At 40.7% G+C, this 26,173-nt stretch overlaps 1 protein-coding gene and 1 long non-coding RNA gene across 4 annotated transcripts in view; one reads left to right on the forward strand and one right to left on the reverse strand.

Moving 5' to 3' along the window:
• Positions 1-26,173, forward strand: part of dennd2b (DENN domain containing 2B) — a 403,328-nt gene that overhangs the window by 20,153 nt on the left and 357,002 nt on the right. Inside the window, exon 3 of one of the 3 annotated variants that reach the window (XM_048545174.2) lies at positions 669-744. The exons of the other annotated variants lie outside the window; for them this stretch is intronic. The gene's annotated coding sequence lies outside the window, so the exon portion shown is untranslated. The remainder of the gene's footprint in view (positions 1-668; positions 745-26,173) is intronic. 3 annotated transcript variants of the gene reach the window in all.
• Positions 23,746-26,173, reverse strand: part of LOC125459159 (uncharacterized) — a 66,972-nt gene continuing 64,544 nt past the window's right edge. The window contains exon 4 of the long non-coding RNA XR_007248973.1: positions 23,746-23,836. This is a non-coding gene — a long non-coding RNA (uncharacterized LOC125459159). The remainder of the gene's footprint in view (positions 23,837-26,173) is intronic.

Genomic DNA, 26,173 nt, shown 5'->3' on the forward strand with positions numbered 1-26,173 from the left:
AGGTTGTACACAAGTTTGGCATACCTCCTTTTTGCTTCTCAATTCTAACTTTTTGAGCAATGAACCCAGCACTTAGTTTGTTTTTTTTATACTGCTGTGAGTGCTGCACTGGCATTGACCATCATTGGTGATGGGTTGCAATCTCAGCAGCAGCTGGTAACCACTGCTCTCTGCAGATATGCCAGGACCTGAGAATTGTTAGATAGTTGACTGGTTTTTCTTGGAGACAGACATCCTCCCCAATTAGGGGCAGACATCTTGCTGAAGCCAGTTAAAGGACCATGATTTGATTACATTTTAACCAAGGCCCCATTTCCTTCTGAGAAAGACCTAAAAATATTCCATCGCACTATTTAGTGAGGAGGTTTTTCCTAGTGTCTTGATCAATATTTATTTCTCAACGTCACTAAAATAAATAAACATCTTGCTGTTTGAAAGAGCTTGCTATGTGCAAATTGGCAGTTGGGTTACCTACATTACAACAGCAACTACACTTCAAAATGTGTAGCGGACTATACAAAATTGAGATTTCTTGAGGTTATGAAAGATGTTTTGTACTACATGGAATAAAAGTGGATACTTTTACAGAAAGAAATGGAATCTTTGTATTTGTTACATTATCCTAATTATGTTTAATTACTGATGTTCACACCATTTTACATCAACAGTTTCAGAGCTCTGTCTGTGGCACTCTTAACCTAAACACCAATGAAAGCCAGTAAGTAGACTTTTGGAATCGGCCAGGTATGTACAGGATACACAATTCAATATAGAGCTATATTTTCAGGAAAGTTGTGGGTAGTTCATTTTTAGCACTTCCTGTTTAAACGTGTTCAAATACTGCAGCAAAAGATGTCTGAAATGAGGTGCAAACAGGAGAAACGAAATGCTGGCTTTTTATTGCTTGTTGTCAGGTTGCCACCAGGAGGAGCTTTGAGCAGAAACCTTGACATCGCTGGTGGTTTAAACGAAAAGCTATCAATTAGCAGCCTACGAAGCGTAGCCCTACCTATAGTGCAAATCAGGTATTGTTTAAGGTGGACTCCAGCCAAATTCTGAAGGAAGTGAGCCGAATGACCACATGCAGGAACATGTAAAGCTGTGAATATCAGCTTCAAGTTGGCTACTAAGTTTTATACTCCAACTGACACCACAGAGTATTTATGTTCCCCAGGTGATTGTTTCATGGCTACGTTAGTCAGAGTATTGTATTGCTTATGCTCACCTTCCAATCAACTATTCAAATTGCTTCTTCTTCACTTGGAGTTTGCAGCACAGAAACAGCCTTTTCATTTGAACTTGGTATTTAGTCTCTTCCTGTTCCAATTATCTCAACTTAGGCTTTCAACAGATTGCACGACCCCCTTCTCCTATAATCATCTAGCTTTCTTTTGGAAGCCTCTAATATTACCCTCTGAGAAATTTTTTATTTCCCTATTGGATTTATTAATAGTTACCTTGTATTTGTGATTCCCAGTTCTGGATTCTCACCACAACAACAGTTTACCAACCATAAGGTCACCTGTAAGGTTTTTTGCTTTAACTTCATCATACCCTCATGTCACGTCTCTGATCCATTTTTACAATATAGTGCAGCATTTCAATGCTGCATTTTGGAGTGCACTGGCACCTTTTCATTGCAATACTGCTACAAGGACACTTGTGCACAGGGAAAGGCACCCAGTTCATAGATTCACCCAGGGTGCATCTTGCTTGCTATCTGAGTACTCACTCATTTTGCCCCTGCTTGAATGCTCATAGCTTTCAGCTCTTCCTTTTAGGCACTTTTCCCCCTCAGCTACAGATTAAAGACTTAAAATACTTGTCTTATGCAACGGGTAACTTTCGGCATATCCCCGTTATCACCTATCCAGCTTTTCGTTCCTGGTTCACTATCAGTAATCCCTTTGTCTGCCAACCACCCCTTCTGCCTCCGTGTGGGCTCTGTCTCCATCTTCTTCTTAAATTATTTTTTCACAAGGTGTGGCTATTGCTAGCTAGATGAGTATTTATTGCTCATCCCTAATAGCAGCTAGGCAAACAATTCTGAAGGGTCCCTGCACTCAAAACATTAACTCTTTTTCTCCACAGATGTTGCTAGACCTGCTTAGCTTGTCTCACAATTTGTGTTTTTATTTGTTTCTGTTTTGTCTTGCCTATTTTAAGTCCTGGACAGAGCAGTTTGCCATGGTTGTCATGAACGATCACTCAAAGGGAAAGATAGAGATAACAAGGTGTAGAGGTGGATGAACGCATCAGAGGAGCAGGAAAGCTGATGTTTTGGGTCTGGACCCTTCTTCAGAAAAAGAAGGGGAAGGATATGTTGCTGTATGCTAATGTGCTATGCCAATCTCACTCCTGTTAGCAGTGTACATAGCAAACACATTGCATGTGCATCCATAAATGGGTATCTTCATTCTAAGGAGAGCAGTCTTCAGTCAAGTTAAGAGAGACATCCTTTAGTCAAAAGGGTCCAACACAGTAAGTCACGGGCAGCCTGTAGTAACCAGTGCAAGGGCTTAGGCATGATCCGTTGGCTGCCTGGAGTGGTCAGGCTCTGGGAATGGGTTCAGTGCAACCAGTCTTGGGATTTGCAGAAAGTCAGTTGAGGAGCTGCTTGGAGATCAGTCATGTGTCTGGTTAGTCAGCAGTTAACATTGTCGGTCCAAGTTGATCAAAGGAGTAGACCGTTGTCAGTCCCAGGGGTCCATTCACTAAAGGTCAGAGAGGGTTATTAGAGAGTCACTCGTGTTGGACGGATACTGGAGACCTCAAACTTAGGGATTGGAGGCAGCATGCTGGGATACAGAAGATAACAATTGTGAAAGTTAACAACTCAAGGAGAAATGAGAGCATGGAAGGAAGGGAAGATGGTAGTGCAGGAGGTGGTTGGCTGTTAATAGTCAGCAACACCCTGGCTTGAGCAACTTTACAATAATAAATCTGGTGTATCTGGGTTGGGATAAACGGGCTGATGCAGTTAGATAGGTGGGTGGGATGTGTGGAATTTCAAAGTGGATAAGGTTGATGGAGGCCTGTGAGGAAGGGAACATGCACATTTGGGGATTCACTGCGGGGAATAGGCTGAGCCTGAGATGGAGGCAAATCCACTGTTTCGTTCCATCATGATAAAAATAAGGGCACAATGAAGCTGGAACTGAGTGCCCTCCACTCCAATGGGCAGGTGTTCTATTCTGTGGGACTTTTGAGTGTTGTTAGGCCCTTCACAGGGTACACATTACACAGGCACTGTGTAGTGAAGCTAATAGACACCTGCGAGCACTGCTTGAACGTGAACCACGTGCATTAACCTACTGCGTACAGTCCAGATCCTGGTCCCAAGCACTCTTGACTACATCGTGCAGAATCAGGAATCATTGTCAAATGGCACTGATGAACAGGCAGCGTATTGCTGCCTAGAAAGATTCACTCTTGTTGTCAAGGTTAAAAATACTTTCCAATTTCCAATAATCTGCATATGGTGCAGGAGCTGCTCACGTCACAAATTGGACCATAAAACCTTGTGTAATGCTCAGGATGGCTAGGCTCTTAACTTTCAATGCTTTAGTTCTAACTAGACAGATATTTGAAAAAAAGGGAACATGTACTTACAAATGCTGGATATATTTACAGTGTCACCCTTGTCAGCAGAGTGCCCTCAGAAGGTGGTATTCTTTCTTTAGGTCTCCATAAAACCATAAGACATAGGAGTGGAAGTAAGGCCATTCGGCCCATCGAGTCCACTCTGCCATTTAATCATGGCTGATGGGCATTTCAACTCGACTTCCCTGCACTCTCCCAGTAGCCCCTGATTCCTTGTGAGATCAAGAATTTATTGATTTCTGCCTTGAAGACATTTCATGTCCCGGTCTCCACTGCGCTCCGTGGCAATGAATTCCACAGGCCCACCACTCTCTGGCTGAAGAAATGTCTCTTTATTTCGGTTTTAAATTTATCCCCTCTAATTCTAAGGCTGTGCCCACGGGTCCTAGTCTCCCTGCCTAACGGAAACAATTTCCCAGCGTCCACCCTTTCTAAGCCGTACATTATCTTGTAAGTTTCTATTAGATCTCCCCTCAACCTTCTAAACTCTAATGAATACAATCCCAGAATCCTTAGCCGTTCATCGTACGTTAAACCTACCGTTCCAGGGATCATCCATGTGAATCTCTGCTGGACACGCTCCAGCACCAGTATGTCCTTCCTGTGGTGTGGGGCAGGGTACAGTCCTGGGTTCTGCAGCTGTGGGAGAGGACTCCCATTTGAGGAACATTTGTGTTGAGAAGGCCCACACGTGCAGGTCTTATCCTCTTGGTGTGAACTCCTACAGGACTGAGGCTGGCAGGCAGGATGCAGGTGAAAGGCCTGGCTACTTTGAGTGTCCTGAGAGGAATGTTCCGTGGAGCCTGTCTATGTTTCCTTGTCTGGCTGTGTGCTCACTGGCACTATCTGGTATCCTAGTGAGCAAGGGATTACCTGGAGTGAGGTTAAGGTCCTTCATCCTCCTGTTGCTATGAAGTTAGTGCTGCTGGCTGGAGCAATTTAAGTGAGTCTTGTGCTTTGAGCAGTGGAAATGGAGTGTACTGACTGGCAGCCTTCAGCCAGATGAGTACATGCCAAATGGTGCCAACAGCGTTGCTGCAATTTTGCAAACTGTGTATCCCAGTGTCTCTGACAAACATACCTGATGCTGCTGTGTCTGTTTATTTGTGCTCTTGTACAGAATGGTTAATTGCTGATACAATGTCATCCTCTCCTGTCTGGGGCTGAGCAACTGCCTAGCCTCTGGCAGGCCAAGCAACCTGGTGCAGTTCTTCCTCACCCACTATGGAGCTCAGGAAGTGATATGTTCACCAGTAGGTTCATCCTAGACTTCAGCCTGGATAAAGTAGCCAGCAAGACATCAGTATCTGAGCTGGTAGAGGGAGGAGAAGGCAGCTTGGCTGGTGTACCCTCTGAGGGGTCCATGGCATCTTCCTCCGGTGGAGGAGGAGATCTGTATGCCAACCACCTGGCAGCTGAGACAGTGCTGATGTCACTGGTGCCCACAGGATCAAAAGGGAGAATGTGACAGCAATGAGGAGTAGACACAGCTATGTTAGCAGTACATGCACATTGCTGTGCTACAGCATTATTACCACCAATGCACAATACTTGCTTGACTGCTGGGACATGGAAACTTTGGCAACACCACAGGAACAGTCTCATTCCTCAGTGGCCAGGGCCAAGGATCCTCTCTTTGTAGGGGCTGAAAGATCAAACATAGTGTGGCTCACCATCCATGATGGCTTTCTCTGCCCTATTGTGGGCCTTTTGTTTTCTGGATTAAGTGGGATGACAGTGGCTGATAGTATTAGTGCTGGTGCACATAGGATCAAGGTGGTGAGGTGTCCTGGCTGAGTGAGTAGGCATCACTGAAGGCATATAGGCCTAGTATTTTGGGATGGGTAAGATCAAGTGAGGGAAGGTTCTGCATGCAATGAGAATGGTACACCATGAGCCTGGATAACAGAAGATAGTAACATTTACCATGACAGACCATTGGTCACTTACCATGACAGAAGATCATTGACTTTCCTCCTGGAAGGATGAGCATTCTGCTGGAGTGTGGAAACTGCACTAACCTGAGTGGCAACCTCCAACTAGGCTGGCAGGACTGGTTCATGGCCTCCTCTACTGATATCTGGGGGAAAAGGATGACCACCTCGGCATCGTCTCAACTGCCAGGACCTGAGATCTCTGTCCTCAAAAAGGGACAATTTGCCCTTGTCTCTGGGGCAAATAGTACCAACCATATAGAGCTGCTCCATAGTGCTTGACTGCATGCACGATCGCCTTTCAAATATGAAACTTGCCAAAATTAGCACTTATTGAAATTTTAGATTTCTAAAATGTTTGTAACCTTGATACTGTTTACAAAATTGTTGGTAATACAGTATTAGGAGTAATGCTCAATGGAAAATCAGACAACATCTGTTACAATGTAAAGTCTCGTGGTGCACTTTTACAAAATATTTATGTCTAGCTTGTAACAAACATTGAACTGATGAGCTGTTAACATGCAATCAAGTGTAGAAACCTGTCAGAAGATCTATTTTAACAGTTGCTCATTCAAATAAGAGGTGTGTTTTTGCCCCTTGCCGTTGAGGATGTGCGTTCATCAAGTTGTCTTTGCCCCCACATTGTGATCATTCAACTGACTCCTGTGGAAAGGTGATGGAGTAGTGGGATTGTTGCTGGACTAATAATCCAGAGACCCAGGTCATGTTTTCAAGTCCTAGGGTCAATTCCCAATGTTCTGACTCTGCAAAATCCTCCTCCTAAACTTCTGGGGGCTAGTGCCAAAATTGGGAGAGCTTTCTAGTCACCAAGAATGACTCAGCAGCATCACTACTGACCCAGATGTTCAGGTTCTAAAGGGTATAACAGCTACATTGGGTATCTAGAAGATGAAGGAACTAAGGAGGTCAAACTTCATCTCATCTTCACCAGTCCACATGCCACAGATGCATCTGTCCGTGACTGTATCCGTAACAGTGATCAATACCTTGTCCTTGTGGAGATAGATCTATCAACTGAAGACTAGGTATCCATGATGCATTGTGGACATCAGCAGCTGAATCAAACTGCAACATAATCTGAATCTCATGACCTCCCCTGTGTACTACCATCAGACCAAGGGATTGTTCTGGTTCAATAAAATGCAAGAACATGTCAGGAGCTGCACCAAGCATACCTAAAAATTTAGATGAATAAAATCTAGTGAAGTTACAAAACAGGACCACTTACTTGTGGTAGATAGCAGCAAATGGTAGATAGAGCTAAATGATTTTATAAACAACACATCAGATTTAAGATCTGTATTTCTGATATGTCCAGTTGTGAATGGTGGTGGACAATTAAACTCTTGATCAGACAAAGAGGATCTACCAACATTCCCATCCTCAGTGTAAAATGAGTCTGCAGCATTCTCCACTATCTTCAGCTAGAAATACCAAGTGGATGATTCCCCTTGGTCTCCACCTGAGATCCCCATTACAGACGCCAGCCTTGAGCCAATTTGATTCACTCCACATGATACGAAGAAATGGCTGAAAGCAATAGATTCTGCAAATACTATGGGCGCTGAATACATTCTGGAAATAGCACTGAAGACTTGTGCTCCAATACTTGCCACACCTCTAACCAAGCTGTTCCTGTACAGTTACAACAAAGAAAATTGCACCAGTATGTCTCGTACACATAAAGCAGAACCATCGCATCAGGCAATAGCAAAGTGATGGAAGTTGTCATCAACGGCATTTTCATAGCAGGACTTGCTTTTTTTCTTATTTGTTCATGGGATGAGGGCATCACTGACTAGGCCAGTGTTTAATGTCCATCTCTAATTGCCCAGAGAGCAGTTATGAGTCCATGTCATTGCTGTGGGCCTGCAGTCACACCTGGACCAGGCCAGGTAAGAATGGCAGTCTCCTTCCCTAAAGGACATTAGTGAACCAGGCGGGTTTTCTGACAATTGGCAATTGATTCATGATGGTTATTGGACTCTTAATTCCAGTTATTTATTAAATTCAAATTCTACCAGCCGCTGTTGTGGGATTCACTCAGCAATAACCTGCTCAGTGACATGTAGTTTGGGTTCCACTGGGGCCACTCAGCTCCTGACCTTGTTACAGCCTTGGTTCAAATATGGAAAAGGATTGAGTTCGAGAGGCAAGAGTGACTGCCTTTGACATCCAGGCCATGTTTCACTGATTTGTGGCATCAATGAGCTCTCAAAACTGGAATCCAGGTGAGAAATTCAACGAGTGGAGAATTCTACCTCATATGGAGGGAGATGGTTGTGGTTTTTGGATGTCTGGCATGTTGGAACGTAGCAAGACCTGAACAATATCCAGCTTTGGCTTCACAGACGGCAAGTAACATTTGCATTGTACAAGTGCCCGACAATGACCATCAACAAGAGACAGTCTAACTATCAGCCCTTGGCATTAATGGCATTACAATCCCCAATTGCTTCATCTGCGGGTTACCGTTGGCCAGAAACTGCTCTGGACTAACCACGTAAGTACTGTGGCTACAAGAGCAAGGGAGAGCCTAAGAATCCTGCAGCGTGCAATTCATGACTCCAAGCCTGTTCACCATCTACGTGGCACAAGCCAGAAGTGCAATGGAACACTCTCCTCTTGCTGGATGGGTGCAGCTCCATCAATGCTCAAGCAGCTTGACATTATCAAAGGCACCGCACCATCCACCACTGATGCTCAGGAGTAGCAATGTGTACCATCTACAAGATGCACTGCAGAAATTCACCAAAGCTCCTTGGGCAGCATCATCTTCTTTGACAACTGCAACCATCTGGAAGGACAAGGACAGCAGACACATGGGAACATCATCACACGCAAGGCCCCTCGAAGTCACTCACCATCCCGATTTTATTAAATATGTCACAGCGCCTTCAGTCGTCATCTGGGTCAAAATCCTGAAACTGTTTTAACAGTAATGTGGATGTACCTACACCAAATTGATAGCAGCACTTCAAGAAGGCAGCTCACTGCCACCTTTGCAAAGGAAATTTGGGAAGGGAAGTAAGTGGGGTCTAGCAAGTGATGCTCACATCCCAGGTAAGCATAATGCACCCACACCATTGTCAGGACAGTGTGTGAATTTTATCGAGTAATGCTCAGTACTCATTTTGAAAAACCTGCTTGCAGAATAGATTTTCAATTGCTATGCCTTCCACTAAATTGAACAAAGTGAAGTAGATTTGATTCAGTCAGAACTTTTAAACTTTTACTTGAACATTTCTAAGTTTCAAAAAATGGCCTACAAAAGAATAACTTCAATTTATGTTAAAATATGGCACCTTTTCAATTCATGAGGACTTTTTAAAAAATTGTTTATGGGATGTGGGCTTTGCTTTCTCAGTGAAAATTAATTGCCTGTCACTTTTTGTACAAGAAAAGGTGGTGATGAGCTGCCTCCTTGAATCACTGTAGTCTATTTGGTGTAGGTATTTATCAGCCCGAGCATGGGTGTTTACATTTTTGTTACACATGGTCATAAACTTTGTCAGTATCTGAGGAGTTGTGAATGGTGCTGAGCATTGTGTAATCATCAGTGTACATCACCTCTGATGTTAGGATAGAGGGAAAGCCATCGAATAAGCAGCTGAAGATGGTTGGGGCAAAGAAACATAAACATCATGTTTGTAGTATTTCAAACTGCTAAGGTATTTGAAAATCCTATATTCTCTGGCAGTAGACTAAAATGCATTCGTTATGAGCTTAATGTGGATAGAGCAGAAGTGATTTCGTGTCGGGCAATGCTGTTCAAACCTTTATGCTGTTATTTCACATTTGCAATACAATTTATACATGCATTCAACACAGACACACCCTTTGTCCAACTTGTCCATGCCAACCAAGTTTCCCAAACTAAACTAGTCCCATTTGGCCCATATCCTGTTCCGGTACCTATCCAAATGTCTTTAATGTTGTAACTGTACCTACATCAAATTCTTCCTCTGGCAGTTCATTCCATTGAGGAACCACCCTCTGTGTGAAAACATTGCCCATCAGGTCTCTCTTTAAATGTTTCTCCTCTTGCCATAAAAATATGCCCTCCAGTTTTGACCATAGGAAAAAACCTTTGCTATTTACTTTAGAGGTTTATAAAATCATGAGGTAAGGTCCTATGCACCAGTGGAAAAGATCCCAGCTTATTCGGCCTCTCTTATAACTGAAACCCCTCCCATTCCTGGCAACATCCTTTTGAAATCTCTTTTCTGCACCTTCTCCAATTTAATAATATCCTTCCAAAGCAGAACTATATGCAGTACTCCAAAAGTGGCCTCACCTATGTCTTGTAAAACTGCAAACTGGTGTTCCAACTCAATGGTCTGAGTAATGAAGGCAAGCGTGCCAAATGCCTCCTTTACCACTTCATATATGTTGATTGGAACATTTTTTCAAAAATCCAGAAACCGCCCCAAAACTTGTAGAGGAGTAATAGAAGCACTAATAAGAAAATCATCAAGAAATATGTAGTTAATTAAATAAATAAGCATCAACTGTGCTGTTCTTTATTTGCACTTGCTGCCAATTGAATACGCCAGAGACAGAGAAGACGGTCTCTGACGTATTCTTCTACTGATCTTCAACCGAAATTCCTTTTAGTTCAGTTTCCTCACCTGGCTGCAATCTACCCTATTTTAAATGCAAGAATTGGGTCATTAATAACTAAGGAAAAGTTGATTTTGCTACACATCAGAAAAATGTGCATTTGTTGTTAGAGACGATCTCCTCTTTTGTAATCCTCGAATAGAACACTCGGAAAGGGCCCTTCAGCCCAAAGTCTCCATGCCAGTCGTCAAACACCTAACAATTCTAATCCCGCTTCCCAGCACTTGACCTGTATTCTTGTATGCTATGGCTTGACAAGTGTTCATCTAACTACTACTTAAATGTTGAGCGTTTCTGCCTCTACCACCTATTTGATCAGTGAGTTCCAGATATCCACCACACTCCTAGGCGGAAAACTTATTCATAAATCCCGTCCAAACCTCCTGCCCCTTACATCAAATCCAAGCCCCTGGCTATTGATCCTGAATTAAGGGGAAAAGTATATGTCTGTCTATGCCTGTCATAATTGTGTACAGGTCAATCAGATTGGTCTATCAATCAGAGGGGAGGCAATAGCTTAGTAGTACTTATTGCCAGACTATTAATCCAGAGACCCAGGCAACATGCTAGGGACCTGGGTTCAGATGGTAGAATTTGAATTCAATTTTTAAAAAAAGTCTAAAGATTGTCATGAAATTGTTGTTGATTATTGGAAAAACCTATCTGGTTCACTAATGTTCTTTAGGAAATGATGATATTTCCTTCCCTGCTCTGCGCTACTCGTTACTCCAACCAAAACAGTGTGGTTGACTCGTAACTGTCCTCTGGGAAAATAGGGAAGGGCAATAATTATCTGTCAAGCCAGTGATAGCCATGTCCCGTGAATGAATTAGAAAAAAAGTCCCCCTCAATCGTCTTTGCTCGAAGGTTGGGGTTGTTTTCCTGTCTCGTCTCTCTTCATTACTGAAATACTTCTGCCTAGGCAACATGCCGATAAATCTCCTCTGTACCTTCAAGTGAGATCACATTTATCTTGTGGTGTGGCAATCAAAATACCACATAGCACTCCAGCTGTGATCTAAAGGACAACTTATACTGTTCCATCATGACTTCCCTGCCTTCGTATTCAGTGCCTTGATTAATAAAGGCAAATATTCCATATGCCTCCTTAACCACCCTATCTGCCTCTTTTGTTGCCTTAAAGGATCTGTGTATATGCTCACGAAGGTCAGCCTGAACCTACATACTTTCCAGGGTCCTGCCATTAACAATGTACTCTTGCCTTGTCAAAATGCATCACCTCACAATTATCAGGATTAAAATTCATTTCCCACTCTCTGTCCATTTGACTGTCTCTAAGTAGTCTAAGGCTTTCTTCCTCTCTGTATTCCATGTAGGGATTTTAATGAGGTCAGCCATGTGGACTTCATAGAATGAGTTTTCTGATTGGGACTATTAAACTGCTCCAATCAGAGAGCCTTGGCTGACAGAACAAGAGTAATGTCAGACATGCAGATCACTCAGAGCTGGATCAGCTTCAACGACTCTCCACATGTAAATAAGGGTGGCATGGTGAGAGAAGACTAATCTCTGGAGTTATTTCAACTATACCACTAATTTCTGTCTTTTGTGAACTTACTGATCGAACCTCTAACATTTGTGTATACATCATTAATATACGCTATAAACACTAACAGATGCAGCACCAAACCTTACGATATACCATGGACCCCTATTACAGAAAAAAAAACAATCTTTGTGGCCTGCCACTTAGCCACTTTTGGATCCAAATTGCCCTTGATCCCATGGGCTGCATGTTCTTGACCACTTTCACCTATATGACCTTGTCAAAAGCATTATTGAAGTCCATGTAGACTACATCAACAGCACCACCCTGATTTTTACATTTAGTCACCTCCTTGAAAATTGAATTAAATTTGGAAGAAATGATCTCTCCCCACCCCCCCCCCCCCCCCCCCCCCCCACAAAACCATGCTGACTTGACTATCCTTGATTGATCCCATCTCTCTGAGTGGAGATTAATTCTGTCAGAACTTCTTTCGATATTTTTCCTGCCACTGATGTTAGACTTACTGGGCTTTAATTTCCCAGTTTATCCCTCCCACCTCTCTTGAATGATGGCAATCATTAGTTAACATTAGTTGTCCTTCAGTCTTCTGGCACCTCTCCTGTGACCACATTAAACATTAATGTAAGGGACCCTGCAATCTCCTCCCTTGCTTCCTACAGCAGTCTGGGATAAAATTTATCAGGCCTAAGAATTTATCTATTTTTAAGACCCTAAAACTCCTGAGAGCTCCTCCCTCTCAATGTTAATATGGTAAATTACGTCATAGTCCTTTTCCACAATCTCCATACCTACATTGTTCTTTTACAGTGACTATAGGTGCATTCTAAACCTTATCTTCGTCTTCTGGCTCCACACATAGATTGTACTTACATCCCTAATGGGCCCTACTCTTTCCCTGGTAATCCCCTTGCCCCTAATATGTCTAAAATGCCTCTTGATATTCCTTTATTTTACCTGCCAGTTTCTTAGATGTACCCTCTTCGCTCTCCCAATTTTTTTTTTCAAAGCTACACTTTTTATACTCTCCTAGGACGCGTGTTGTATTGAGCCTTTGGCATCTGTCAAACTTCTTCCTCTCTTCCCTCATCCAATCCTGTATGTTCTTCAATGTCTAGAGTTCCCTGGATTTGTTGGTCCCATTGTTCACCTTGTACAAGAACATGTTGGCCCTGCAGACTCATTATTTCCCATTTGAATGATTTTCCCTGCTCAGATGTAAATTTTCCAATAAAATGCTGCTCCCTATCCACTTTGGCAAGAATCTGTCTCATCGTATTAAATCATCTTTGTCCCAATTCAGAACTTTTTAAAGTGCAACTTTGTCTTTTAACCTGACTACCTTAAATCTTAGTTATGGTCACTGTCACCAAATGTTCCCTAACTGGGACTTTTACCACATGCCCACTTTGATTCTTTAAAATTGGGTCCAGCACTGCCATGTCTTTCAGAGGACCTTCGACATGTTGCCTTAAAGTACACTGGATATGTTTTAATAATTCCACCTTTTCTGAGCTCTTCACACCTTGCCTATTCCACTTAGTGTCTTGGAAAGTTGGAATTCCATAATGTAATGCACTATAGTTTTTACACCTGAGATTAGCCTACGTACCCCTTTTTATATCTCACTTTTGCTTTTATCTCCAGTTCAAATGGCCTCGATTGCAGGATCTTCGAACTTAACTTTTCTCTTTTACTAAAATAATTGATCAATATTACAATTGCAGCTGCTCTTTTCAACCCCCACCCATCACACATAAAAATTCTATGTTTGTACAGGGTTGGATGAGAGAAAAGAAGAAGCTTATGATAGATGCCAAAGGCTCAATGCAACACGCGTCCTAGGGGAGCATAGAAAGTGTAACTTTGAAAGGAAATTGGGAGAGCGAAGAGGGTACATGAAAAAATTCCAGAAATAATGACCCTGGCCCCAGGGAGGCAGTACACCCTTCTGCAGTCATGTCTGTGGCTTAAAAAATGCCAGTCTGTACACTTTGGTATTGAGTCCCCTGCCACTATCACATTCTCTCTCTTTCTTTCTACTTTTCCCCTGCCCTCCTTGTGTATGACTGCCTTCCCAAGAGGAAACGTCATTCCCACATTTTCCAACACAGAATAACCACTTGAGTGAAATGCATTCCAGGGCTTTATTGCCTACATGCCTCCCTTCTCTTGACTGGCAGTCACCTATTCATTCCCTGACTACACTTCCATAAACTGTCTAATAAAAATGCATGTATCCATGCAGATTTACCCAAATTTACTGCATTGTTTCTAACTTTTATAATCTAAGAAATGCCCTGCCTTGTGAACATTGGGTTTATGAAAAAAAACCAGGGAGAAAAAAATAAAATCCATGCAAAACTAAAATAATCTAAAGGATACTACATATGCTATTCATCTGTTGCTGACAGCAACTGTAATTGTTAGCTTTGCATTTGAAGTCTATCAGATTTCTGGAAAAAATATCAAGATCGTATTGAGAAAAGGATAATGCTAATAAGTTAATGTGCTTCATCGGCTGTAATCTTTGCATTAATTATTCAGGGAAATGCATTAGCAGCAACTGTGCAATAATGTGCTATCCAGATCAAATCCTTTTTTCACTTGCCAGAGTTTACAGGAAGTTGTGTTTCCTGTTGGAATTACATAAAGTAAAGTAAGAATGAATGCACCACATGATATGAGTAGATGAAGCACTTTTGTAAAAACTGAAAGAACTGCGGATGCTGTAAATCAGGAACCAAAAACAGAAGCTGCTGGAAAAGCTCAGCAGGTCTGGCAGCATCTGTGAGGAGAAAATCAAAGTTAACATTTTCAGGTCCAGTTCTGAGGAAGGGTCGCTAGACCCGAAATGTTAACTCTGACTTCTTTTCTTCACAGATGCTGCCAAATCTGCTGAGCTTTTCTGGCAGCTTCTGTTTTTGAAGCAACTTTTGTGTCTACCATACCAGTAAATATTTGGTAAGTTAATTTCTGTTCGTTTCTATATTTTTTTTCTAATCTTTCACAAATACACTTTTTTCCCTTTAGCCAATAGTGGGGAGGTAGTGAAAAGATGGGTTGATTCACAGCCTGTTGAACTGTGACGTGAACATTCCTCCACTGCTGACCAGCCACAACTGAGCCTGAACCCCAGAATGAGCTTTTAGTCAAGAGGAAGGCATGCTACCACTGTACTGTAAGACTTCCCCTTGATTTCTCGTAAAACCCACCAACTCTGAAAAACTGGGAGACTGTGGTCAGCAAGTAAAAATTTCGTGATTCCATTCAGATTGAATATTCTAACTTTCTGATTCATTCCCATGGTATTGTCTAGTGTGATGTCTATTACGTATCAACAGTTATATCATTGCACAACAGATTCTTTGGTTGAGTGACTAGCCACTATTTCTACAGTTCAATAGATAGCAAACACCAATGTAGACAAATATCTTTTGGATTTAGTGAAACATATGTTATATAAACATAGCCTACTGAATGAAACCAATCATTTTTAAAAGCAGTTATTTTCTGTATTTTCCATTTAAAGTCGTGTACATAGAATGATGCATAAAATGGTGAGAAGTAAGCATAAAGACTGCATTTTTTAAAGTTTGCTGTACTTTTGTGGATTGAAATGGGAAATGGATTTTTTAAAACCAAGAATTGTGGAAGGAATTGGTGCACTTTTTTTGAAAAAAAAGTTACTGGAACTCACTGCAAGTCATGTTTTTAAGTTACTATTTTGTTCAAGCAGTTTGTATACAGGCTGACTCCAAGCGATGCATATAAAATAAGATTTGGGTGACAACAGATTGCTGATAGGTTTATGGTGTTGTGACCAGTTGGGATGCCCAAGGCTTCCAATAACTGTTTAGCTGCTGGGTAGTGAACAGCCCTATGACATACATTAAGTACACGAAACTTATTACCTTTTTTAAAATTTTAAACTACCCAGTATCTTAAGTACCTCCTCTTTCACTACCATCTAGTTGGCACCTTCTTCCTTGTTAGGTGCAAAATTCTCATCTTGCATTTCAGTTATGTCCCTGCCTCTCACAGGGCACATAATCTTATGTACTTTTCATGCATGCCCCATATCTCTTGTAATTTTTGAAAATTCTTTGGGGATGTTTCCATTAAATTTGAAAATAATGAGTGAAACTCCTTATGAAAGGCAGGAGACAGGAAGCAGGAAACTATTGGCTAATTAGCTTAACATCCCTGTTCCAGGGAAGGTAGTGGAAACTATAATTAAGGCATTATAACATTAGAAAATTTAGTGGTAATCAGGTAGTGAAAATGTATTTGTGAAAGGGCAATTATGTTTCACCAATTCATTGAAGTTCTTTGAAGTTGTTCAGAATGGGGAATCAATGGATGTGCTTTACTCAGATTTTCTAAAGAAAAGATTTCCATTTGACGAAAGTACATCAGAGGTTATCATGGAAAATAAAACCACATGGGTTGGAGGGGGTAACACATTGGCATTGATAGAAGATTGGTTAGCTAATGGGAAATTGACACTAGGCATAAATGAATTATTTTCTGGTTGGCAAAATACAATCAGCTGTGTACTGCAGGAATCTTCAACTTTTCAAAACTGTATAAGCTATATGGATGAAGGAACCAAAGATGTAGTTGCTAAACTCTGATACAAAGATGGTTAGAAAAGTAAGTTGTGAAAATATCAGGTTGCTATAAAGGGCTAAAGCTAAGTTTAAGTGACTGAACAAAGATAAGGCAAGTAGAATATAGTCCGTGGAAAAAGTGAAGTTATCCATGTTGGTAGCAGCAAGACAAAGGAAGCATTTTAAATAATGATGAGAGATTGCAGAGGTGTCAGATGCAGGGGGATCTGGGTGTCATTGAACATAAATTGCAAAAGGTTATTATGTATGTGCAGCAACTAGTGATCACTGTTTCAAAATGAACAACTTCCCCTTTAAGACAGCAATAAGGAGAATTTGTTTTCTCTCTCTGGTGGGGAATCTCTGAAACTCTCTTCCTCAAACAGCAGTGAAAGCAGCATCCTTCTGTCTTTTTAAGACAGAGGTAGGTATATTCTTGAAGGGGATGAGCGACTATTCATTATGATAATAGAGTCTTCTGATAAAGTAGAGGTTTTGACAAAAGAATCACTGAAATGCCTTTGTAATTGTTGCTGCCTATTCTACACAAGTGTTGATTCTGGCATTTGAAAACAATTAGATTTATTAGGTTTATCATTGATATAGTTTAATCTTATTGAAACCAAATACTTCTGTGCATCTCTAATGATGCCTCTATTCTGCAGCTCCCACAGTCAAACCAAATGCTCTAGTGTTGGTTACAACTAAGCAGGGTCCTACATTGTTTCCCTACAAATTTGACAAGTGCCCAGAGAGAACGCTGTGCATGAAAGGTATCCACAGCATTCACCTCTCACAGCTATTAAAATTTAAATGTTTAGAGTGCAGGCTGTACTGCCAACATTGCTTGAACACTTACTTTAATTGTAGGGAAGTTTATAAAGTGACCAGAAAGTCCTCATGGAAACTTAATCAAATTTGATCCAAGACTTGACTTGCCTTTCAAGTTGTGTCAAGTTCCTGAGAATGTACCTGAAAGCATGAAAATGTCAACGTCCTTTATGAACAATATTTGTATTTGGTGTAATGAGACCAAACTTTGCGCAAGGGTATAATTCTTATAGAACAGTTGCTTGGCGACTGCTGATGTTTACAGTGACTAAGTGGCCACTAAATCATTTCAGATGTGCTAACATGGGATTATTGTAGGTGCGTTGGGATTGGTTGAAATTCTAGTGTTAATAATAGTGAATTATTTTCCCAAGAGCTCACCCTGTGGAAACTAAGAGAAGCTATGTCAGGACCTTATTTTGGGAGATACATAATTGTAACTGAAAGTGTGGTGTGGCAGACATCCATATAAGGACACCATCAGAGTTGCTATTCCCACAAAAAAAATCAAAACAAAATGGAGAATTCAGTCCTCTTTCTAAAGGCAGAAAATACAATAAATGTTGGCACAGTAAATGTTGAATCTGTAGATGAATGTTCTGGCAGAACATAACTGTGCTATTAAAAAGAGGAACTGGAAAGGAATTACTTGATCTCGAACTTATTAGATTTAATGTAACCGTAGCTCTCATGATGTGTCTGGTAGCATCTAATTTCTCCAAAGGTTGACAAAGTGTAACTGGGATGGCAATAAGGACAAAAATAACTTGCCTACTTACCATACACAACACTTCAATTTGGGTTTCAAATCCGCGATTCTGAAAACTCGTGTTATCCAAACATCCCAAACTCTTGAATTATCACAAGTTACTTTATTTGTGAAGTACAGAATTTGATAGTGAAAACCATCCTCGCGTGGGTTTTGTCTCCTTCAGTGTTCCAATTATAAAAGAATAATCAATTACTGATGAGGTTTCAGGAATTGGGACCAACTACAGTACCAATACGGAAGTGAGAAATAAACCTGACCACGAGGACACTAAAATTAAACAAAATATTGAAAGCATTCTAAATGTCAAGGAGAACATATTTAGCAGCAGTTTTATTGCAAATCGACTTAAAAGAAGGCCTTGCTTAACAAACATAAGAACATTTAAAAAAGGAAGAAGAGCAGGCCATTCAGCCCCTCCAGCCTGCTGCAACAATCTAGAAGGTCACGGTTAATAGGCACCGAGCTTCAACTCTTTCTTCGTGCCAACTCATCATAGCCCACAAATCTATCTACCTCCTTTTTTAAATACTTTCAGTGACCTAGCTGCACTACTGTATTCTCTGCAGTAGACAATTCCAAACATTCACTAGCCCCTGAGAGAAGAAATTTCTTTGCATCTGAGTTTTAATTGAGTTTCATTTTATTCTGTATCTATATCCAAGAGTTCAAGATTTTCTACTATTGGAAACATCTTCTCAACATCCATCCTGCAAATCTCCCTTTGAATGTTTCAGTGGGATTACCCCTCATTCTTCTAGAAATTTTCCTAATCAATCTGCTCGAGATGGAATTGCACAATGCTAGAGCAGATGGAGCCAGAATCTGGACCTCTTGGCTCTGAGGTAGAGATTCTAGCATTTTGCCACAACAGCAACCCCACCCCCCCAACAATTCTCCTAAACTCTAAGAATGATAGGTCTAACCTAGTTAGCCATTTTTGTTAAGCCAACCTCTTCATCCCAGAAATCAGCCTAGTGAATCTTTTAAATTGCCTCCAATACCAACATATCTATTCTTAAATAATGGATACCCTAAGCATACTCAGTACTCTCAGCTGTGGCCTGTACAGTAGTAACAAGACCTCCTCATTTTCAAACTCCAACCACTGAGCAATAAAAGGCTAAAATCCACTTTAAACAAAAACGGAAATTTCTGGAGAAACTCAGCTGGTTTAACAGCATCTGTGGAGAGGAAGAAGAGTCAAGAAGTAAGGTCCAGTGTTCCTCCTCCAGAATAGGGCTTTTATTTTTATGAAACATTATTTTTATATCATCAGCAAATTACGATACATTTTAGCCTACCCTCTCCAAGGCATTAATATAGGAAGTAAATAATTAAGGCTGTTAATGATTTCTGGCACTCCACTAATTACGTCTTTCCAATCTGAAAAAGACCCATGAATCCTCACTCTGTCCTCTGAGTGTTAATCTTCAATCCATTAATACATTATCCTCAACTGCGAGCACCTATCTTGTGCAATAACCCTTATGTGGCACCTTTATTGACTGACTGCCATCTGGAAATCCAAAGACAATATGTTTTTTGTCATTATTCATTCATGGAATAAGAGCATTGTGGCTAGGCTAGCATTTAATACCCATCCCTATTTGCTCAGATGGCAGTGTTATCCACATTGCTGTGGGCCTGGAGTCACATGTAAGCCAGACCAGGTGAGGTTGGCTGTTTCCTTCCCTAAAGGACATGAGTGACCAGATTGTTGGAAAGACCAATCAGCTATGGATTCATGGTCATCATTAGATTCTTAATTCCAGGTATTTATTGAATCCAAATTCCACCATCTGCCGTGACAGGATTCAAGCCCATGTCCCCACAATATTACCTGGGTCTATGGATGAACAGTCCAGTGGTGATACCACTAGACTATTGTCTCCCCATCTACTGGTTCCCTTTTATCAACTCTGCTTGTTAAATCCTAAAACTCTTCAAAAATAATGAATAACTTTGGTAGTGGAACACTGCACAAGAACATTTACCTGGGGTTCCAAAAGGCTTTGAAAAGGCTCATATGACTAACTTCATACAAAACTATTGTATTTTGTGATTTTTATTCACCACTATCTCTTCTAGCAGATGTACATCATTGATTTAAAAAGTGTAAGTTAATGATATGAGAACATATACCACAGTAACACAGATTGCAGGTTCAAAGGACTGTATAGCTTATTCCTGTTCCTATTTCTTTGTTCTTATCAGTGATATGAATGAAAAGATTTTGTCACAATCCTCCTTTGATTGAAGCATTGAAGAAGGCTACAGATGTTGTCGCAGTAACAATGTCTATTCAAATAGACTTTTGTGCAAATGAAAAGAACCAAGTTTTTGTCTTGAAACTTGAAAATGATTTTTGTCTTGTATTAGGTTTTTTTTCTCAAACTTTGTACCAAGATACAAACAAGTATGCTCCATTTGAAATTGTTGAACCTGTCTGTCCTGGTGGGTTTCTGTCATGTTTGCTTGCCTCAAGTCAGCAAGGCCAGGAATTTATTACTAGGGAAGTAAAGTCATTCACTGTTGAAAGCCTGGAAACTGTGCAGTAGTAATAATAGCTGCTGCTGGCTGTGAAGTATAAGTATTCCTTCATTTGGTAAAATAGGTACTCATACTCTGCATGGCTCCAATCGGACCTTTCTCAGACCATCTGATCTAAATGGGGCTGGGTGTTATTTTGGGGTCACCCCAAAGGGACATCTGCCTGCTATTCTAACAGAATGATGAAGACTCCATTACCTTGCTGCCTCTTTTTCAGGATGAATCCGAACAGGAAGGCCAACTATGAACCTTCCCAGGATGTATTTAATCAGGGCAGAGGTGCGAGGAATGCTGGGTCCCTACCTGCCATTCTCCTGCTGAAATGACCATCACCAAACTCACCATAGCAGAGGGCCTTAAATTTCATCCCAATTTCTGTCTTCGGTCATTCTGAATTTTTCATTCTCCTTTTTAAAACTTGTTTATAACTTATGTAATACTTTCCCTCCATTTTCAATAAAAAGTCTGCAGCTACATTTTGTTCCCACAGATTATTATGCTTTGATCCTAAAAGAATTTACTGAAAATTACCCTGAACTTTCTAAGTTGAAGTTAATGGTCAGAGGCTTCATTCACATCTTCCTAAACTTGACAATTTAAAGACAAACATGAAACCAGCAACTCCCTGTTTGGATGATTTCCCAGATAAATAGTTACTAAAAGCTTTTTGTACCATAGTAATGCAATGAAAGCGATGGGTGATGAGGAAACAAGTAAAATGATATCAGAGCATATAGCTGATTCAAACTGCTTTCTGGATATCACCCAGCATCATGAGTGTCTTATTGTTTACTGAGGCATGACTTCCACACCACCTGTCAACTATTTTGAACCACTTGCTTCTACACACTTCATCCCCAGTGTAAAATTATCAACTAAAATAAATAATACTACTTTTGATGCAGAACCAATGTTGAGCTTCAGTTACTTGACCATGGTGATTTGTGTTCGGGCCGTCCTCCAGGTGATCATTCCAGTGGTGACATATGCTAGTCATTAACCACCAGCTATTAAGCCCTAACTAAATAACCTATATGCATGCTATGTGATGGCTTGGGAATGAAAACAGGGTTGTGACCTTTTAGACTAAACTCAGCTCTGCATAAACGGCCCAAAATTTGCACTGTACAATAGTATTACAGCTTTTTTTTGTTACATGTTCTATTTTGGGTTGAAATCTTGTTGTGATATATGGACTATTTATATATTTATTTCAAACTCATTAATTCCTTTGTTTAAACAGCAAACATGCCTCCTGCAAATGAACTGAATTAGGTCTATTGTCACATGTTCTCAGATGAGCACATGAAAAGTTAACATGTCGCCACTTATGAAACCATCTTGGGTACTAAGGTACCTAGGCACAGAACCTTGGTACAAAGGAGAAAAAGAAAACCAAGTTTAGAAAGTTAAACGTTTGTAGTCCCTCTTACAAATAAGTGGAAAAACAAAGAAACACTATTAACAGTTCAACACCTCAATCCACGAGCATCTGGCCAGGCTGGCATCACCTCCCCCTCTTTGGGCATGATCTTGTCCATGCTGCTGGCCTAGAATGAATCAGAGCTTTGTTCTTAACATTACTTGGCATAATTTCATGTTTTAAACATGAAATGCAACATTTTCTTTGTATGTGTACAGACAGTATGCAAAACACCTCTTTCCTTACTGAGGCAAATGATTTTGGAAGGTTTGGCGTCACAGTTTTTTCCCACTACTGAAGGTAGTGAAACTATAAATAAACTTCCAAGAGTAATTGAAGGCAACTTTTATCTAACTCGATGGTTGGGAAATCTGCAGGATGGAGGAATGCTGATTTTACACTCCACACATTGTCTAATTTTCCTTCCATTGAACTTTACAAATAGTGTAATGCAAACATTGAACACAACCCTATCAGTTTCCTGGCTGACAGAATTGATTAAAACTACTCCCATTGGACAAGATGTTAACAGTATTCATTTTCAGCTCCTGGGTTTCGCAGCCAACAATTTTAGATGAAAATAGCTTGCATTGAGGTAGCTTGTAGAGGTAAATGTAATTTTCCAATGAGTCATGATCTGAATGATTATGGAGCAGGAGCTGTATGACTTTAATCTAATCCTGTGCAAAAAAGGGTATGGCTTTGACCATGACTAGGGTACCATTTATTGTTCCGATCTGGAACTGGTGCAGCCAGCTGGAAGCAATCTTACTGTCTTGGATGAAGGTGTATCATGGGCCCTCTTGTGGCACAGTGGTAGTGTTCCTGCCTCCAGACTGAGGGGCAATTCAAGTCCCACCTGCTTCAGAGTGTGTAGTAACATCTCTGAATGGGTTAAACAGAAAAATGGGTTAAATGAAGGTATACCATTTCTGGCCATTGTCGGGTATTGTTTTCAGTCTGCTGGTTTTGTTCAGGGTAATATGCCTTTTCCATGAGGCGCTGTGTCAACTTTTGAGTCTAGTGAACATAGTTTTCCTGTAATGTTGTCTTCTGTTTGGGATTAGTTGTTCCTGCGGATGCAGGTTCCTGGCTGTAGTTAGGGGCTGTAGTTCTACCTAGAGTTAAATGCAGCTTTCCTGTATTGCAGCTCAAAGTTAGGTGCAATTTTCCAGCGAAAGATAGAGGTCATTTTGCTTCCTGGAATTTGATGCTATCTTGCTATTGGGACGGATGAGTAACATTCTTTGTGTGGAAATGGGTGAAGCTTTTGTCTTAGATTTAGATGTAGATTTTTACGAAAGCAATTGAACTCTACAAGTAGAAGTGCTGTTTTCCTTACTGGCTTTAATATAATTTTTTTTCAGGAGAAATGCATTTTCATAGTCCAGAGTTGTGTACAAACTTCCTGTTCAGAATTAAATGTAGTTTTCCTTTTATGGAGCTAAGTATTGTTTTCCTGCTTGGAGTTCTGTGCCATTTGTTAATATCATCTCCAGCTTTGTAATTCAGACAGGGCTGTCTGTAGATAATGAAGGGGGCCAAGATATTCCCTTACTTTTAATAGCTGTGAGACTATTCTGAACAATCTGGGAACTTGTCAAGATCGCAGTATGCTGAGGCCAAAATTTGTCAGGTAACATTAGAGCATGAAGGTTTATTTTTAGTACAGAGCATGAACCTTTTGTGTACTTAAACTTTCTGCAGTGCAGTGGATATGACATGCTGAAGAAGATACTAATTTTTAAATGAAGAAAGGACACATCTGAGTTGTATCAAGTTTTTAAACTTTACTACACTGACTTTGATCTAAAAATGTAGATATATATTTGGTTTGCTTGTAGGTCACACAAAGCAGTAAAATGCTGCCAATAAATTCCATTGTACAAGCTTGTAAATTCTTCAAGTGCTGCCAATGAGTCCAGTTTGCAGGTTCTTAGGGAAAATAATAACATTTTAGTGAGTGTATCTCTTTGATCCAGCTATCAACAAAACCAATCTCTTTTAACTCCAAACATCATCTCTGGTTCTAATGATGCTCTCATCCTCCAAAAATGTGGGGGTGGGAAAGCAGTTATAAAAGCTGCAATAAATAATTTTCTTTAATATGGCCATCAGAATTATTGTGCTCTTTCAAATTTGAAAGAAGAATTATGTCTCAGCAGGGTCAAAGGCTTGTAAATTTCAGCAGTCATTTTGAGTTAAAGTCCCTAAACTGCCCGACACTTGAGCGCTCCTCAACATAGCTCATTTACGCTTGCTAGAACTGATCCCTGTGAATAGCCAGGGACTGGTTCTCTGCAAAAAAAGGGAATATGTTCATGCTGAGTATCATTCTTGAATTAACTGGGAGCAAGGAGAACGGTGAGGGTGCAAGTTCTTGTCTGTCACTTATTCTATGTCAGTGAATAAGAAATAAAATTAGGATTGATGCCCTTCAAAGCATGTCTTATATAATGTAAATCTATATAAGACCATTAATAGGAGGCCATTCAGGTGCACCATTCAGATCTGATTATCCTCAATTCCACATTCATGCCTTTTCTTCATAACTATTGATTCCTTTACTAATTAAAAAATCTATCTCAGCCTTGAGTAGACTTAGCTGAGCCTCAACAGCAGCCTAAACAATTCCACAAATTCACTACCCTCTGTTGGAAGAAATTCCTTCTCATCACTGTCTTAAATGAGTGATCCCATATTGAGATTATGCTCCCTAGTCCTAGACTTTCCCACCAGGGGAAACAACCTCTCAGCATCTGTCCTTTCAAGTCCTCTGAGTATCTTGTATGATTCAATAAGATTGTGTCTCATTCTTCTGAATTCCAGTGAACACAGGCCTAACCTAAACAACCACTCATCATCAGACAATCTCTCCATAAGTGTTATCAGCCTAGTGAACCTTTTTCTGGATTGCCTCCAATGATAGTATATCTTGCCTTAGTTAAGGGTCCCAAATCTGTTCACAATATTCCAGGTGTAGTCTTACTAGTGCCTTGCATAGATTTTGCAAAACCTCCCTACTTTTGGTACTCTATTCCCTTTGGAAATAAAAGCCTACATTTTCTGTTACTTGCTGAACTTGGCTGCTAATATTTTGTGACTCATGGATGAGGACTACCAATTCCTCCATTCTGTAGCTTTCTACAGTCTTTCTCCATTGTAATAATATTCACTCCTCCTTCTTGCCGCAGTGCTTATCCTTAAACTTTCTCACATTCTATTCCGTCTGCCAAGTTTTTTTTGCCCACTTGCTTACCCTGTCTATTTCCCTCTGCAGACTCTGTCATCCTCACCACTTGCCTTTCAACTTTTTTACTTTGTGATGTGGAGGTGCTGGTGTTGGACTGGGGTGGTCAAGTTCTGAAGTCATGCAACACCAGGTTATAGTCCAACAGGTTTATTTGAAATCACTAGCTTTTTGAGTACCGCCCCTTCATCAGGTAAAGTGTAGAGAGGCACATTGGCACAGAACTTACAGCAGAGATCAAAGAGATCATACAAATGGTATGAATGGAGTGTTGACAGGTCAAATAATAAGTCTGTGCAGATGCTGAAGTACCAGACCTTGTGACTAAAGTGGCAACAGCTGACTAACAGTTAAAGGGATGACCTATAATCCAACTAATTGAGGCAGAGAGATAATTACAAAAAATTGAAAATAAGGTGGTTCTGGAGACAAACCAAATGACTGGAATAACATGGTAGTTTAAGAGTCACATGCCGAGGGTCTAACCAAAGTAACAAGTAGTCCAAAGCCATATAAACTAATTGAGGTAGAGAGATCATAACAATTTATCACGGTAACTGTATCAATACAGGACTGTATGGAAGGTTTTACAGACATAGAACAGTATGGCAGGGTTACATAGAGCATGACATGAACCCAAGATCACAGTTGAGGCCCTTTCATGGGAATGAGACTTAGCTATCAGTTTCTGCTCGATGAGTCTGCATTGTTGTATATCACAAAGGCCACCTTGGAGGGGCTTCCCTGTTGGGTGAATGTCCCTGACAGCTACTGAAGCATTCCCCTACTGCGAGGGAACATTCCTTTCTGGTGATTGTTGATTGGTTTCCATTCATCCATTGTCGTGTCATCTGCAGCGTATGGGGTAACAACACTGGCTGAGTCACATGAGTATTTGCCATGTACACAGTAGATGGTGTTCCCACATGTGATGCTAAGTGTCCATGTCGATGATCTGACATGTCTTGCAGAGGTTGCTGTTTCAAGGTTGTGGTTGTTGATGTTGATGTTGTCCTGAAGCC

Source organism: Stegostoma tigrinum, chromosome 17 (assembly GCF_030684315.1).
Source record: "Stegostoma tigrinum isolate sSteTig4 chromosome 17, sSteTig4.hap1, whole genome shotgun sequence".
NCBI lineage: Eukaryota > Metazoa > Chordata > Chondrichthyes > Orectolobiformes > Stegostomatidae > Stegostoma > Stegostoma tigrinum.